This window comes from Lepisma saccharinum, chromosome 14 (genome assembly GCF_977018435.1).
Source record: "Lepisma saccharinum chromosome 14, izLepSacc3.1, whole genome shotgun sequence".
Lineage (NCBI taxonomy): Eukaryota > Metazoa > Arthropoda > Insecta > Zygentoma > Lepismatidae > Lepisma > Lepisma saccharinum.
This window is the reverse complement of record NC_139242.1, coordinates 73,581,327-73,597,607: the sequence shown is the minus strand read 5'-3', so window position 1 is coordinate 73,597,607 and position 16,281 is coordinate 73,581,327. Positions and strand designations below refer to the sequence as shown.

The window sequence follows — 16,281 nt, the reverse complement described above, 5'->3', positions numbered from 1 at the left end:
AGTTATACTTGTTTATACTTTGAAGTTTTCTCGCTAGAAGCAATGTAATCATACTCAATTCTCTTCAATAACTTACTAGCTCATTGCCCGGCGTTGCTCGTGTATTTATTTATCCCAATCTTCTATTAGACAGGAAAATAATGAATTGTAACTATAGTGTAAAATTAACTTCGAGTTGAACGGCATTGGGAGTGGCCCCGAAAACTATGGATTCCACACTAATATCGGTCGTTTTCGATTATTTTTACATGTCACCCCCTTCCCACCCCCACCCCTAGGGGTGCCAGGTATGGGCGTCCGCAGGATTTTTGACAAGGGGGCAAGCAATGCATTTTTTTCTCGGGGAAGGGGGTTGGGGAGAAAGTCAGACACCCTCCCCCCCCAAAACACTGCTACAGTTTAAAGTAATCGTGTTCCTACCAGTCTTACTTGAAATTATTGGTCCTTTATAATAATTAACGCAAATTACTGTGTCTGAAATAGAATTATGTATGTGAAAGATGTCATTATAGGGTGACGTTCATTTCACAGATGAGGTATGCGCCTTTTCCACCACTGGACGGCTGTGGGTACACATACTCAGGCCCACCAACATGTAATTTCAGGTCCTGATACCAATTACGTAGCACAATAGCGGAGCTTCTGGCGTACCTACAAAATCACATTTTTCCTTTTTTAATAAAGCATAATCATATCATAAGCACCTAACCTCGTGCATCAAGCATTAAATTATCTTATCAAAAGTAGAATATTATAGCGTGCCTTCTGTAACTTTATATTTGCCAAAGAAGATAATTTTTCCTATCTCGAGTGTCCGTGTTTGTGTGTGTGTGAAAGAGAGAGGGAGAATAGAGAATCAGTAGGCTACATGATTAGGAATCAATGGTCTACCTTTCTTCGGATTTTTTTCCTGGGATTTGTGAGATCTGTACGCTTCCACCAGCTATACACTATGCTCAGTAGAGGCAATCGGGTGCCAAAACTGGAGGCATGGGCAGTTTACTTTCTCTTGGTAGACAAGGCTTAGCATTAAGAGGTCATAGTGCAAGGGTAAAAACTGGCAAAAAGTGGTGAGCATCCTCCCCCCTCAATCACAGACACCGACTATGCTAATTTTGGAAAACGTTAGTGTAGCCTCGGAAGAAATTGAATGCTCTCGGTTAATTTTACTTTTCAATTTCTTCAGCTTCCAAACACACTCAGAACTTGTTCTCTGGTTTCGCGCGTTTCAAAAATTACGATGTTTTGAAATCTTGTCCACAAAAAGTCACTAAATTATATGGGGGAAGATGTGGAGGAAGGGAGGGGGAGAATTCAAACCTGAAATACTTCACTTCGGGAATGGAACACAGATATCCCACTTGGCAGTCAGATGCCATACCGACTGGACCACTGGCGTGCGCAGAGGGGCTGACGGGACTACAGCCCCTCCTAAATTTTGAGGAAATTACAATTTTCTAATAAAAGCAGCGAAGAACTCTTGGAGACACAAGATCGAAACAACGTTGATGCCATAGCTGCTTTTCAGGAGAACGGTATACACAATAAGATATTTCGTATATTTAAAACTTTCTATTCTTAAGGGGGGTGTTTACATTTACCACCCTGGTTTTTCCTTGATTTCTTCACTGCTTTTATTACAAAATTTTTATTTCCTCAAAATTTCGGAGTGGGTTGTAGCCCCTTCAGCCCCCTCTGCATACGCCAGTGTCCCAGTGTTCGCCTCAGGTACACATTTATTTAATGCTTGGTGAGCCCCAGAGCCGCTTTATGCGGAGACAAGGCCGGAAAAATTTGACCACATTTGACACACCCCGGGAATCGAACCAAGGGTCTTCAACGTCGCAGTCAAGTTCCCACTTACTAGACCACTGAGGCTTCAAGGTCAGAAGTATGATCGCTGATATTTATGCTCAAATTCCCGCGACAGGTTAACCTTGCAGCAACTTTTCGCATATACAGACCCAAACGTGCGCGCAGAAAATAGTTCCGCTTCAATACTTCGGATTTTCTCACTGTCTGTGATATGAACAGCTCGGCGGTTAAGGCGAGACTAGCACGGGGATGCTGAGTGCCGTTTTAGAGTGGATTGATACATAAAACCTGCTGCAAACTTAACCTGTCGCGGGGCTTAGAAACGAGCCATGCATAGCACTTTTTTTCAAGGTCATAGTGCATTACGAGCATCTGAACACGAGTCGAAGTTTCAAGGTCTAGTTATGAAGTATGTGGTTGGCAACCGTGCAGCCAAACCCGGGGAATCCTGTTGCCATGGTGGCAGCAGGCTTCATGCGCATAAACAAGCTTGGTGATAGTTGTCAAACGGTTTTCAGTAGCGCAAGAAGCAGGTCTAGCAACATTGAGCTGCAAATGTATACAGTTAAGGAAATTTAACGATACGATACGTAAATGTTCGATATTCGCTGATTTCTGAAATGCAATATTTCACTGAATATAAGCATGAAACTTCCGATTTTCCTTTTCGTAAAACATGAGTTCCTCAACTTCCTGGTTCAATCTTCGATACATTGGCGGATTAAGCGGGAGGGACACGGAGGCACGTGCTCCTCCTAAATAGATATTATCAGTGGCGGAGATTAAGGGGTGTGTGGGGCAGTTGACACCTTGCCCAACAGTTTTGCAACCCAATCGCCGCCACTGGCATTATGTTTCAACCAGGGGTGTCTATCCCCCCCTCCCCAAAGGGCAAGAGTGGGTCCCTGCCATGTCATACATCCCCAAGCATTTAATTACGACAGCGTTGTAATCCCAAGGAAAAAGCTTGGACGAAAAGTCCCCGCGCAGCTTTCCCTTCTTCCGTTCAGCTCCGGCCATAAGGAAGCATGGTCCACTCTGCCCCTCCCCTCCACTATGGAGTACGGTTCACAGGAGTCGCGGGTCTGCGCAGGTTTCTCTGCTTGTGGTTCCACTATATCTACTGTACTATCCTATTACTGAAAGTCACTTTTTTTTAGCTTTGCAGTACTCTTTTTCTTCATCTACCCATCTAAATTTTTACTTTTCTTCATCTAACTACAGTAGACTCGCGATTATCTGAGCTAATTGGGGCCGAGATTACCTCGGATACGGAAAAACTCGGATGATGCGGAGATAATGTGCTAATGGGTCGTAAATGACGAAACAACACTTAAAACTGTATAGTAATTATTTATTACTAGTACAACATAATTGAGAATATTACTTTTTCCGCTTAGAATAGGCCTATACACAGATTTAAACACCACCGTAACAATCGGATACATCGACAATGTAACGAACACGTGCAGCGCGGACGGTGACTTGACTCCATAAACAAACAGAGGGGTGCATTATGAAGCGTGATGCTTTCCAACCACTCCCTCGGTTAACCCGGAGCCTCGGTTAATCGGGACTCGGTTAATCGCGGGTCTACTGTAATTAAATATGGTGTACATATTAGCAAAAGTGACTTTTTATTAATCGATTGATAAATTTGGTGTTTTACTTCGCTTTTCTGCTACTTTTGGCTAATCGCGAAGATAAGAATGAGTGATGATACGAAATTGATGAAGGTACAGTCACAAAGAAACCCCATACCCAAGCCGGGATTTAAAATCAGCGAAGTGACTTAAACCAGTTAAAATAAATGAATTACTGAGAAAATATAATGTGATTCCCTTCCCCCGCAGCATGGTGCCAAAGTGTAAACTTTATTACTTATATTTTAGGAAAATATATACATGTTGAATTGTATGTTATTTTAATGCAAAAATTCTCCCCAAAATGTTGATGGAGCGGTCTGCTGAGCCTTGCTAATTATTTTACGTTAGTTAACTGATAACACTAAGCAAGATATTTCTAAGTCACATATTTCCGATATTTGGGACAGTTACTCCTGAGTCAAAGAATTCTCGAGCTTCTCTCTTCTTTCTGTAATAATCATACAAACATCACAGAAATAATTTTGTTTCACAAAAACCTACTAATGATGACATCATCTGATGCTCATGGGTCCTGGGTTCGTTTCCCGGTGGAGGCATGTACGTCCACAGGATTTAGGATTTTTCCCAGGGAGAGGCAAGGAAGATATTTTTTAGGGGGCCAAACAAGGAACATTTTCCCCAATAATAGTGTTGTTCCCTCAAAAGACATTGCTTAAATTGGAATTTATCATATTAATGCAATAATTAAGATTAAGACATATTGTGGCTGAAATGAAATTATATGTGTGAACTATATAATTTTTGGTTAACTTTCATTTTCCAGGGAGTCCCACGGCCCCCTTGCCCCTCCTTCCGGACGCCCATGGGTGGAGGTACATTATTGTACAGTTGTTCGGAATCCCCTTTGAATATCCTGTTCCGATTAGTTCATCCGCACTACTGCTTTAAGCACAGTAAGGCTAAAAGGGACTGGACCTACAGTTTAAAGTGGGATCCGAACCACTATGTGCCTCCATCGGGATCACTTGATTACAAGGCGACGACGCTACCACTGCGCCATCGGGAGGCAAATTGGCCTTGTCAACATTGACGACGTCACAGCCACCCCCCCCCCCTCTGACTCCCGCTAATAGACAACGAAAACTTGGCAATTTGTTTTCAGTATATCTTTTCCATAGGACTCCCGATAGCAGAGTAGCTAACGCTGTTATCTAGTGATGAAAGAGATCCCGCAGGAATTACATTGCGCAGTGTCGAATCTCATTTTAAACTGTGGGTCCAGTCCTATTTTGATCATAAAGATTACTTGGAACTTCAATTATTTACGCACTTAGTCATGGACGTCCGCAGGATTTTTTCCAGGGAGGGGCAAGGAAGATATTTTTTTCCAGGGGGGGCAAACAATGTACATTTTCCCCAATAATAGTGTTGTTCCCTCAAAAAAAATTGCTTAAATTTGAATTTATCATATTCATGCAATAATTAACACACATCATTGTTGCTGAAATGAAATTATATGTGACAAATATATAATTTTTGGTTGACTTTCATTTTCCGGGGGGGGGGCACGGCCACCCCTTCCGGACGCCCAGTCACTTAGTACGTGTGTACGAGGCAGTGGCGTACGCAAGGGGGGGTTACGGGGTTTAAACCCCCACTTGAGCTTGTGAAATGTTATGAAAAATGCTATGAAAAAAATTAAATGGACAATTTTTCACAGTCAAAGATCTGGGACAATAATATTACTATTACTACTTCTACTAATAATAATAATAATATAATAATAATTTGAATTATTATTTCCATGCAGCATGGAGAAAAGGACAGCATTGCAAACACACGCGTCTTTCAGAGTGATGCCTTGAAAATAACCACGAGTTTATGAGGTTAGGTTAGGGTAACTATGATTTAAAAGAGAAAAAAGTTGTTTTGTATCTCAGTTGCCACAATGTTCAACACACTTGCGTACGCAGGATTTTTTTTTCTGGAGGGGCTGGAATAGTAAATGTGGATAGCAAATGGCTTCGATTTGGAGGGCAGGATGCATAATAAAATATTTCGTATTTTTGGAGCTTTTCAATCTATTAAAATTGTATTCAAAGACAAAAATGGTAATCACTTTAAAAGAGGTTTCGCATTTACACATTTTGATTCTTTAAAGTTCTTAACGGATTTTTATTTGAAAATTCTGATTTTATCAAAATTTCGGTAGTGGCTGGAACACCATCGGCCATCCCTCTACGTACGCCAGTGTTCAACGAACATGTATTTTTTTGTGCGTGAACAATGAGAATTAACTAAATAAAGTTGTTGGTTCGTTGTAAGAGGCTAATGTATAGACAAAGGCTAGGCGGACAAGAATACAGTCACCAATTCGCCTTCCCATTGTATTGTTTACCGCAGCTCGTTTGAATGTCTCTTTAAAATGTCTCACCTTGTTGACTAGACAATTATTCAAATGACAATAAGCTTAACTATTGTAAAATGTTTTGTTGGTAAGAACAGCAAGATAATCCAGATGTGAATTATCGGGGACATTTATGCGGGAAAAAAGCCGGAAAAATTCCAACCAATTTCGGGAATCGAACTCGGATCTTCCGCGTGATTGTCAGACGCTCTGCCGACCAGATCACCGCAGCTCCTTGGATGAGTTCCATACTTTGATTATTTCAATTTATTTTAATATATTTTCTTGTATTTATGGATCTTCTTCACCCCTGAAATGTCTCACCTCGTTGACGAGACAATTATTTCGTAACAAAGAAACAAAAAAATGCTCCCAGGATTTGCTAAAAATCGAATGACTAGAAAGTAATTTCGTTCTATTGTTTTCATAAATAATATATTTATGTAGATCTCTACTAATCAATAGTAGTAGTAGTAGTGGTATTTGTACTATTATTAGTATTAATTCAGCTAATTAATTAATTATAAGTATTATTAATTAATTGTGATTATTATTATTTAATTAAAGTATAATAAAACAATGGTAATGTGAATTTGGAAAAAGTTTTAGATATAACACCCCCCTTGATGAAATCCTGCGTACGCTACTGGTACGAGGGAATATCAAAAAGTAATTGGGTAATTTTTTTACAGCCAAACGGAATGATTGATATCCCCTCGAATTTTACCTGTCATTTTATCCGTCAGCCCTTCTCCCCACTATATTTTTTTTTTATTCTGAAGACGTTATTGATCATTAAACGAACTTCATTGTTTGCCTTTGTCATGTTTGTTAAACACACGATGACAATGAAAGGAATCCTGTGTGTTGTGAGAGTATCAGACACATCATTTCAATGTTTCTCTCAACACACTCCCATCCTCTTCTTGGTTTCTCTTACTCATTTCGCATGCGTGTGCGGCCAACACATGTGGTAAATCACTACTTTTTTTTTGTAGCTTCTCGCCATGGCTCGAAATAGACCGGAGTGGACCGGAACGACGTTCCGGTTCCTGAATATTAGGAACCTTTCCGTTCTGTCTCTTCAGAAATTGCAACGGGTTGTTCTGGTTCGTTAAATTTTCTGGATATTTCACTACATTTTCCTTTTCAGCGTGAACTAATACACTTTCATAGTAGGATGTTGTAATATTGATATAAACTTTTCCTGTACGTGGAGGGCCCCGAGGGAACTCAACAGAATGGCGTCTAGGTTTATGACCAGACTATGTCCGCGGTGGACTCGTTAGCGCAGCGCGCTACGGCGCCAGAGATCCCGGGTTCGAATTGAATTATTGAATTGTTGTTTAAAGGTGAGGTGCGACAATTTCGCACCAGGCATGCATTTATTTAAATATCGTCGGAATGGGCTCTGCTACTAAAGAAAATCCAGGCATAATTTGAGAGAATGAATTTCTCCCCATGCTGCAAGTTGAAGCGGTTTTTAAAGTTGATTATCGTGTTTGAAAAATATGATGAATATGTATATACAGAATCCCATGTATTCCTTATGGAGAGACAACTTCAAATTCAAGTCACGGCTAAACAAATGGAAATTTCGACTCTTTCTAGCGCAAATATCATCTTCAATGGATCCTCTACCTGATCATGTGTTTTTTTCCGCCATGGGAAGTTTGATATCCCAAACAAAACGAAAAAAAAATAATACTCCCATAAGAGTAATGCATTTCTCCTTGCCTCCTACGGCCATCATGGCAGTGTTGCCAAACCTGATGACCATAAAAGAGCTAAACTTCACCTTAAATTGAGGTAAAGTTGACTTTCAAGGAGCTAGATTTAGGAAGGCTGGATAAAGTGCATCCTAGGGTAATTTTAGTTGTCAAGGGGCTGGGGGCGCCGCTATTACCGGTAACTTTAAAATGATGACAGTCTATTCATAGTTTTTACCGTCCTGATTTGACGGCATCACCCATCTCAATAATCCACCGATGGTTGTATGAATCGAAAATAAGGGTTTACCGGATAACAATATTGCCTTCTTCACCTCAGTCAATGCGCTATATAAAACTAGCTGAGGAGGTAAGAGGGGGTGGGACGACGCAGCCAATATAATAATACCACGTCATGTGCAAAATGTATACAAAATGTATACGCATGGTAAAAGTTGGTCTATGTGGGCCGGGAATAGTGGGGCAGAGGGCGGGTGCCACAGTTCACAGCCAAACGAGTGCACGAAAATTCCAGATCTTGCCCCAAAAGAGCTAAGTTGGCAACGGTGCTCCCAGCTGCCTCAGGGAGAAGGACCTATGGGAAATTGTCCCTCTCCCCCTTAAGTCCACTTTATGCACAGAAAGGCTAATCGGGACTACAGTTTAAAGTGGGATCCGAACCACTGTGCCTACCCGGGGGGCATTGGTGTTCTTTGCGAGTGTCCTTTCATCAATTGCATCATGTGACCACTCACCCTCATCTTCGCGATTAGCCAAAAGTGGCAGAAAAGCGAAGAAAATAATTAATCAAATCAATCAATATGTTTTGATAGTCATTATTTTTCTTTCGCACTTTCGTCTTTTTATATCTTCCTGATTAAAATCGATCTTGCAGCAGGCTTTTTATATTTCTGATACTAAGCTGAGCAGACGTATTGTTAACATTCTGCAGAACAACGCAAAATAACAATATGGAAATATCTTTGACTAGCACAAATTGACTTTTTGAATTATTAGTACAATGTACTGAGGATATGTATATATATATTTTTTAAATTCACATTTGGTCGAGTCCAGTAGACTCGTGTCTAATGTACTTGATATTATTTATTTTTTTAATAAATATTTTTAATATTAACTATTACTGATTGTAATACAGCGCGTCATTTCATTAATCGTTAATCTCCTCGCTGTAGCAATCAGTGATAAGAGAAAGACAACACAATGTTAATGAAAGTAAAGCCTTTTCCTTTCATGAAAATTTCAAATTTCGAACCCCTTTCCAATCCTCATATTGGAATTATTTGATTCCATACTTAGTTTGGCTCAAGAAATTTACTGTTTTAGGCAGCAAATTGTGAGGGTGATCGCTACGTACTATTTATGTTGATTGACGATTTATTGTTAGATGTAGTAATCCCCCTCACTACGCCAAAGATTTAATTTGGTTTAGACACATGGATATGCTGGTGCCTTTCCCATCTCGACCATTGGCAACACTGATACAAGCTCATTTTGTTTTTGGAACTTGAGGATTAAGCAGTCAGATAAATAACGGGCCATTCAGCGCAAATGGGTTAAGTGATCTGAAACGTGTTCCTTACACTTTTTGAATAGCAGGTGCTGCTACCTGTTATCCATTCCCCTTCTCTCCCAAGACTCGCCCAAAATCTTTCATCATAATCCCAAACACGCAACTTATTTTTCTTTCTTTATAAATACGTAGTCATTGATTTGTATTTTAATGCTATATCCTCTAAAGTGGTCAATATTAATATCCCTGAAAATACTTCGAATTCTCGAGTTTGGTCAGATACTTAAGTTACTATACCCTGTCCCGGTTATCTCTGGAGCAAGCGAATGAAAACAAGTCTCTGCGCAAGTAGTGATGCGAGACGGCTCCACCAATGAACACACGCTTCGCCCTATCCACTCGATTTCCCCTCTTATCTGTCTCTATTAGGGATGGCCAAACGGATCCGGATCCGAAAAATCCGGATCCGTTTGGATCCGGATCCGAGAAATCCGGATCTGCTTGGATCCGGATCCGAGAAATCCGGATCTACTTGGATCCGGATCCGGATCCGAAAATTCCGGATCCGAAAATTCGGGATCCGGAAGTTCCGGATCCGAGAGTTTCATATCTCAATCCCATTATAATTTTACCACACCTTAAAAGGTATTATGATCTTCGATTACAAAGAATTTTTTATTAATTCCGGATCCGAAAATTCGGGATCCGGATCCGGGTCCGAAAGTTCAAGATCCGGGTCCGAAAGTTCAAGATCCGGGTCCGAAAGTTCCGGATCCGGATCCGAAAGTTCCGGATTCGGATCCGAGAGTTTCGTATCTCAATCCCATTATAATATTACCACACCTTAAAAGGTATTATGATCTTCGATTACAAAGAAATTTTTCATTAGTTAGTCCTACAAGAGTTTTTTTCAAGTGTTGTTCCTAAAATACTTTGCTACGCATCGGCTAACACAGTCATGCACAAAAATAATCTTACCTGTTTAACATAAAATGTCAGAGGAGATTTTGTAAATGCCATTGAAACGAATGTATGTCTTCATTGAATTTATTGGAAACGGAAACACACATAAATGTGAAACATCCCATTCCAGGATGAAACCTTTAACACATTTAACAAGATTGAAATGTTACACAAAAATTATACAATTGTTCTACAGTTAGTTTTAAAAATTAAAATAATAATAAAACATTATAATATATGCAGTGTGTATTAATGGTTATATAAAAACTTTCTCCATTGTCTTAACTTTGATATGGATAGGAAGACGAAATAATAAATTGTATATATACGTATATATATATATATATACCGTATATATATATATATATATATATATATAATATAATGCGTAATTACCTTATCATTACCTATGTCTATCGTTAATAAAATATTACAATAACATAACATATCAGTATAGAAAATAAATGTTACAAACATACAACATCACCACATGAAAATTCATGGTAAGGGTCACAAGTCGCATATTGTACTTTGCAACATTGAGCCTGACTTGAACATTCTAAACAGGAACGTGAAACTTTGTTACGGTTCTTTTCAGGTATATCATAAATTGTTTCTACTGAAATAGTATAAAATAAAAGTAATATTCAGAAGGATGTATGAAGAAACATTCGATGTCCACAGACAAAAATTTTCAAAACAGAAACATTTCATGTATATCAAAAACTATGGCACAAAATCATCTTGTTGGTTGGTTGATTTTGGGCTTTAAGTCCATTTTATGCACAGTAAGGCTAATCGGGACTGGACCTACAGTTTAAAGTGGGATCTGAACCTCTAGTTGACTCCACCGGGTATTGAACCAGGGACCCCTTGATTACAAGGCAATGATCTTACCACTACGCAGTAGGGGAAGCACTGACCATAGTGTTGTAAGTAAGTAGGTAATGATATGATGAAATTGAACACACTGTTCATGAGACAGACAAGGCAAGATAAGATGGGGTCGCGTCTCTCGAGAGGAGACATGCCAAAGTCTTGTACAATGCCCATGTGGGACTAGACAAGAAAATAATATTTTCCAGAATAAGACAGATCAAAATCTCCACTCACGAGCAATCTTAGCATATTAAATAGAAACGTCACATCTGGAATGAAAATTTCAGAGTCCATGTCATGGAGGCCCCTTTTTCGAATTCGCCCATCCTGCACCGCGGTAACAAGCACATATGTTTTAGTTCGGCGGTCTCAGCTCTTCCCCAAGAACTCGTTCCCGTTTCGCGGTGCAATTAGTGAGTGACATGTCATAAACCTTTGGTTGCCAGGACACGAATCCAACATTGGCAATTCTATTGCCTTAGCCTTTCTGCCGAAATCCAGATCCGCGGATCCGGATCCACGGACCCGGATCAGAAAATTCCGGATCCGGATCCGGAACAAAACAATCCGGATCCGAAAAATTTTATGATCCGATTCCAGAACAGAAAATTCCGGATCCAGATCCGAATATTCCGGATCCACGGATCCGGATCCGAAAAAAATTTGGATCCGGATCCTTGGGATCCGGAACCAAGCGGATCCGGATCTGGCCATCCCTAACTTAGACCTCCCTTGTATGTGTATTAATTAATTACAAATCGCGCACGCACGCATACACACTATATATACAGGGTGTCATTTTAATGGCGCCCACGGACCACAGATTTGTATAGAGGACATCAAAACAAACAACTTTTCCCAGTAACATTTTTCTCGTTGGTGCGTCGATTCGACGCTACAGCCGTTCAAAAAAGACCGTTTTGCCGCCTGGATGCTGGCAACCCAACACAACATTTAATCGTACCTGTGACGAAACAGCGCACGGTAGGGTTGCAAGGAACACATAATTTTTTTGAAAAATGACAAACTACCAACCACATTATTATCTGTAAAACGAAGCGAGAAACAAGTGCAGCAGACCGAACATCATAGCCTACCAGCCAGAAGATCAGCAGTCATCTTCGGGGAACGGGGAAGTGAACCAACGATATGAGAAATGGTAAAAAACGTATTCAAAATGAAATGTCAATGTTAGATTTTGTCTCAGCCTACATCTGAAATATCAACATCAATAAATTTTATTGGACTTACAGCTTACACGTGGCTGTTTACGCCCAACTACATGTCAAATATTTGCAAATCTCGTTGCAAGGTTGATATCTACAGGTTTGTATCCAGATGCCATGCGGTACTTTTGCGCTGATAACGGAAGTATCCGAGGTTCACGTTGTTACATTACGGCTAAAACAAGTACAACCACAGTAACAATCTAATTATGAATCAGTGCCGAATATACTGCCCTGTTCACGTTTGCAAACTATCACATGTGTATCCGGTGCATAGATAAACACAAAGTCGTCTTAGAGCTTGTATTACTACTACTTATATCCCTGTATTTTCAATCATTTTTGACACTTACCTCATAATGCTCTGAATATACATTATATTATCTGTTGCGTACCTTTGGAATTTTGAGTTCTTTCATTTCTATTTTGTCATCTGTTCAGTGTGTCACAGACAACTGGTATCAGAAGAACGAAGTGGATAGACTAAATTGTTGATGCCAACTTGGTAACTAGATTTGCAAATATTTGACATGTAAGCTGAGACAAAATTCGATATGAACACTTCCACTTGAATTCTATTTTCTTTCTACTATTTTTCGTATCGTTTGTTTACTTCCTGTTAGGTTACTGAACGTGTTTTCTCGTTTTGTGTTACGGTACATAATGTGGCTGATTGTAGCTATGTCATTTTTCACAGAATATGCGTGGTCCTGGCAACCCTGGGACGCATCGCTTCACCACGGGATATGACGTCTCAAATGCAATCAAATGTTGTGTGTGGTTGCCAGCATTCAGGCGGCAAAACGGGCATTTTTGATCGACTTTAGCGCCGAAACGATGCAAAAACGAGAAAAATGTTACTGAGAAAAGTTGTTTGTTTTGATGTCCTCTATACGTTTCCGTGGTCGGTGGGCGCTATTAAATTGACACCCTGTATACAGGGTGTTGCAAAATACCTGTTACAACGCTTGGGAGGTGATTCGACAAGTAAAAACAAGGAAAAAATGCCATGTGAAAAAATGTCGAAATCGGCACCGTTTTCGATTGACAGGCGTGCGAAAATCGCCTCACACCATGTTTATGGCACAATAACTCAAGAAGGAAGAAAGATATCAATGTCGGAATAAAATAATACAAACAAAATCGTACCTGGCGAATACAATGGTGCATCAATTGAGGCCCAGTGTAAATTGCGCAAGGGTACTCTCAAAGAAAGTGGAGAATCCCCTGATGGAAAATACAAGAAATTTACTACTATCTTCAACATAATGTTGAGATCGGAATGTAGCCAGTAAAAAATGGCGACGTATGTCCACATGTCTTACTACTGCTGGGACACCGTCCCACACCCGGGAAATAGGAAAATAACTGCAAATCTCCTGTTGTACACGGTCCACATTGCGGTACGAAGGAGAAAAGAAACCAATTTGTCGCATGTCTCACTACTGCTGGGACACCATCCCAAATGGAAAAAAATACGGGATAATCATAAAAAAACGTTTTCAATCCCTTAATGTTGACACACTACTTTGCAGTACGAAAAACAAAAGAAGGCTGTACATACGTATACTACAAGAGAGCTCCCCAAAGAAAGTGGGTAATCCTCGAAGGAATGAAGACGGAGAATGGCGAGAAAACGCACACAATGGCATGTAACATTTCCAGGCACAGCATCTGGAAGGGATTACACTGAGAAGCGCACAACCTCCGCACATGCAGATCAACGGTATGACGTACAGCGATATCCAGCATCTTCACTCGCACGTTTCACTAAAGGACACTATGCGGTGCTGATAGGGGCTCACAAACACCGGTATACTCAGAGCCTTTGTTGAAAATGTCCGCCATTGACTTCAAGACAAAGATGACATCGGCGAAGCACTGATTGTCTGGTACGCGCAAATTCCTCTTTCATGTCAACAATTGTCCCAGCAGCGGCACTAACACGAGCAACGAGATCCTCAGCACTTTCCAAGGGGGTTTCATACACGAGCCTTTTCATTTCTCCCCACACTAAGAAATCCAGTTGTGTGGGGTCGGGGAAACGAGGTGGCCACTGTAAAGGTCCACCCCTGCCAATCCAACGATCGCCGAAAATATCGTTGAGTAAGGCCCTGGCTCCCCGGTCGAAATGTGCGGGGGCGCCGTCGTGTTGAAACCAGTTATGTTGTCTACCTGCCAGTGGCACGTTTTCCAAAAGTTCAGGCAATACGTCATGTAGAAACACCCGATAATTCCCACCACACAAAGTAAAGGGCAAAATGTACGGACCTATCAAGTGGTCACCTACTATGCCACACCACACATTCACTGCGAACCTATGTTGATGATGGCGCACAATGAATGCATGCGGATTGTCCATATCCCAGACGTGGCTGTTGTGGCTATTGAACATGCCGTCCCTGGTGAATATTGCCTCATCGGTCCACAAAACTCTTGTTGGGAAATCTGGAATGGCAAGAGTTTGTTGCACGTATCATTGGCAGAAATCCAAGCGTAGGGGAAAGTCCGTGGGCATTATGTGGTGCACCTTATGCAATTTGTATGGGTGCAATCCCTCCTCCTGAAGAACGCGGAACACGTTGCTATGGTGGGTTTGTTGAGTACGAGCAATGACACGTGTGCTGGTGTCAGGACGGTCTCGTATCGCGTCCAACACGTCCTCTTCAAATTGCACAGTGCGGGGTCTTCCACAATCCCACCTACGGGGTACAGTTTCACGCAGTCGAGCATCAAGTCTTTGAAAGAGTGCATGTGCTGGTAACCGCCTATTGGAAAAACGTTCGTGATACGAACGCCGTGCTTCACGGCTGTTTCGGTTTGCCTCTCCATAAACGAGATGCATATCAGCAAGCTCGTGGGTAGAGTACTCCACCATTGTCCTGTTCGAGAACTGCCCAGCAACAGGGGCACTTTCCCTCCGAGTGACGGATCACAACTACCGTGATTAGCACCCACGTAATGTCACACAGGTATCCACGCAGTTGTTGCAAACCGACAAAGAACACGGGAATACGTACTCTACGTACAATATTCCTTGGCGCAATTCAACCATACACACACGCCAGACTAAACTCCACGCTGCGAGACGCAGAACAAGACAGGAAAAACAACGGTCGACTACACTCTCTACGTAGTATCCACCAACACTAATACATAACAGGTGACCTACACTCACAGCGCCTCTAGTGGGGCTTTCTGTATCAATTAGCTGAAATCAATCTGAGCGTAATTTGATGGCATAGCGTCATTTTCGAGTGAATTCCCTATTTCCCGAGTGTGGGACGGTGTCCCAGCAGTAGTGGGACATGTGGACATACGTCGGCATTTTTTACTGTCTACATTCCGATCTCAACATTATGTAGAAAATAGTAGTAAATTTCTTGTATTTCCATCAGGGGATTCCCCACTTTCTTTGAGAGTCCCCTTGCGCAATTTACACTGGGCCTCAATTGATGCACCATTGTATTCGTCAGGCACGACTTTCTTTGTATTCTTTTAATCCGACATTGATATATTTCTTCCTTCTTGAGTTATTGTACTTTACACATGGTGTGAGGCGATTTTCGCACGCCTGTCACTCGCAAACGGTGCCGATTTCGACATTTTTTCACATGGCATTTTTTCCTTGTTTTTACTTGTCGAATCACCTCCCAAGCGTTGTAACAGGTATTTTGCAACACCCTGTATATATGTGTGTATGTATGTATATTATATATATATATATGAATATTAGGAGGTAACAATATCCAAAAGTACCGGATCCGGATCCGAAAGTACTAGATCCGGATCCGAAAGTACTGTATCCGGATCCGAAAGTACTGGATCTGGATCCGAAAGTACCGGATCCGGATCCGGATCTGAAAATTCCGGATCCACGGATCCGGATCCGAAAAATTTTAGGATCCGGATCCTTAGGATCCGGACCCAACCGGATCCGGATTTCGGATCCGCGAGGATCCGGATCTGGCCATCCCTAGTCTCTATGCGCAGCCTTGCTCCAGAGATTTCGGGACAGGGTATAGAATCTGAGATTTGTGTGGGTGTGTGTGTGCGCGCGCGCGCGTGCACGCATGTTTAAACAGTATTTGTGGGTGGGAAATAGGATTTCAAAAACCCACAAATCGAAATATTTATCACA

General features: G+C 41.2%; 2 protein-coding genes across 2 annotated transcripts in view; one reads left to right on the top strand and one right to left on the bottom strand.

The window, feature by feature from the left end:
* LOC145999023 (guanylate cyclase 32E) overlaps nucleotides 1–16,281 on the top strand; it is a 511,534-nt gene that overhangs the window by 418,480 nt on the left and 76,773 nt on the right. The window lies entirely within an intron of this gene.
* LOC145998638 (BTB/POZ domain-containing protein 6-like) overlaps nucleotides 1–16,281 on the bottom strand; it is a 46,017-nt gene that overhangs the window by 4,989 nt on the left and 24,747 nt on the right. The gene's annotated exons all lie outside the window — the stretch shown is intronic.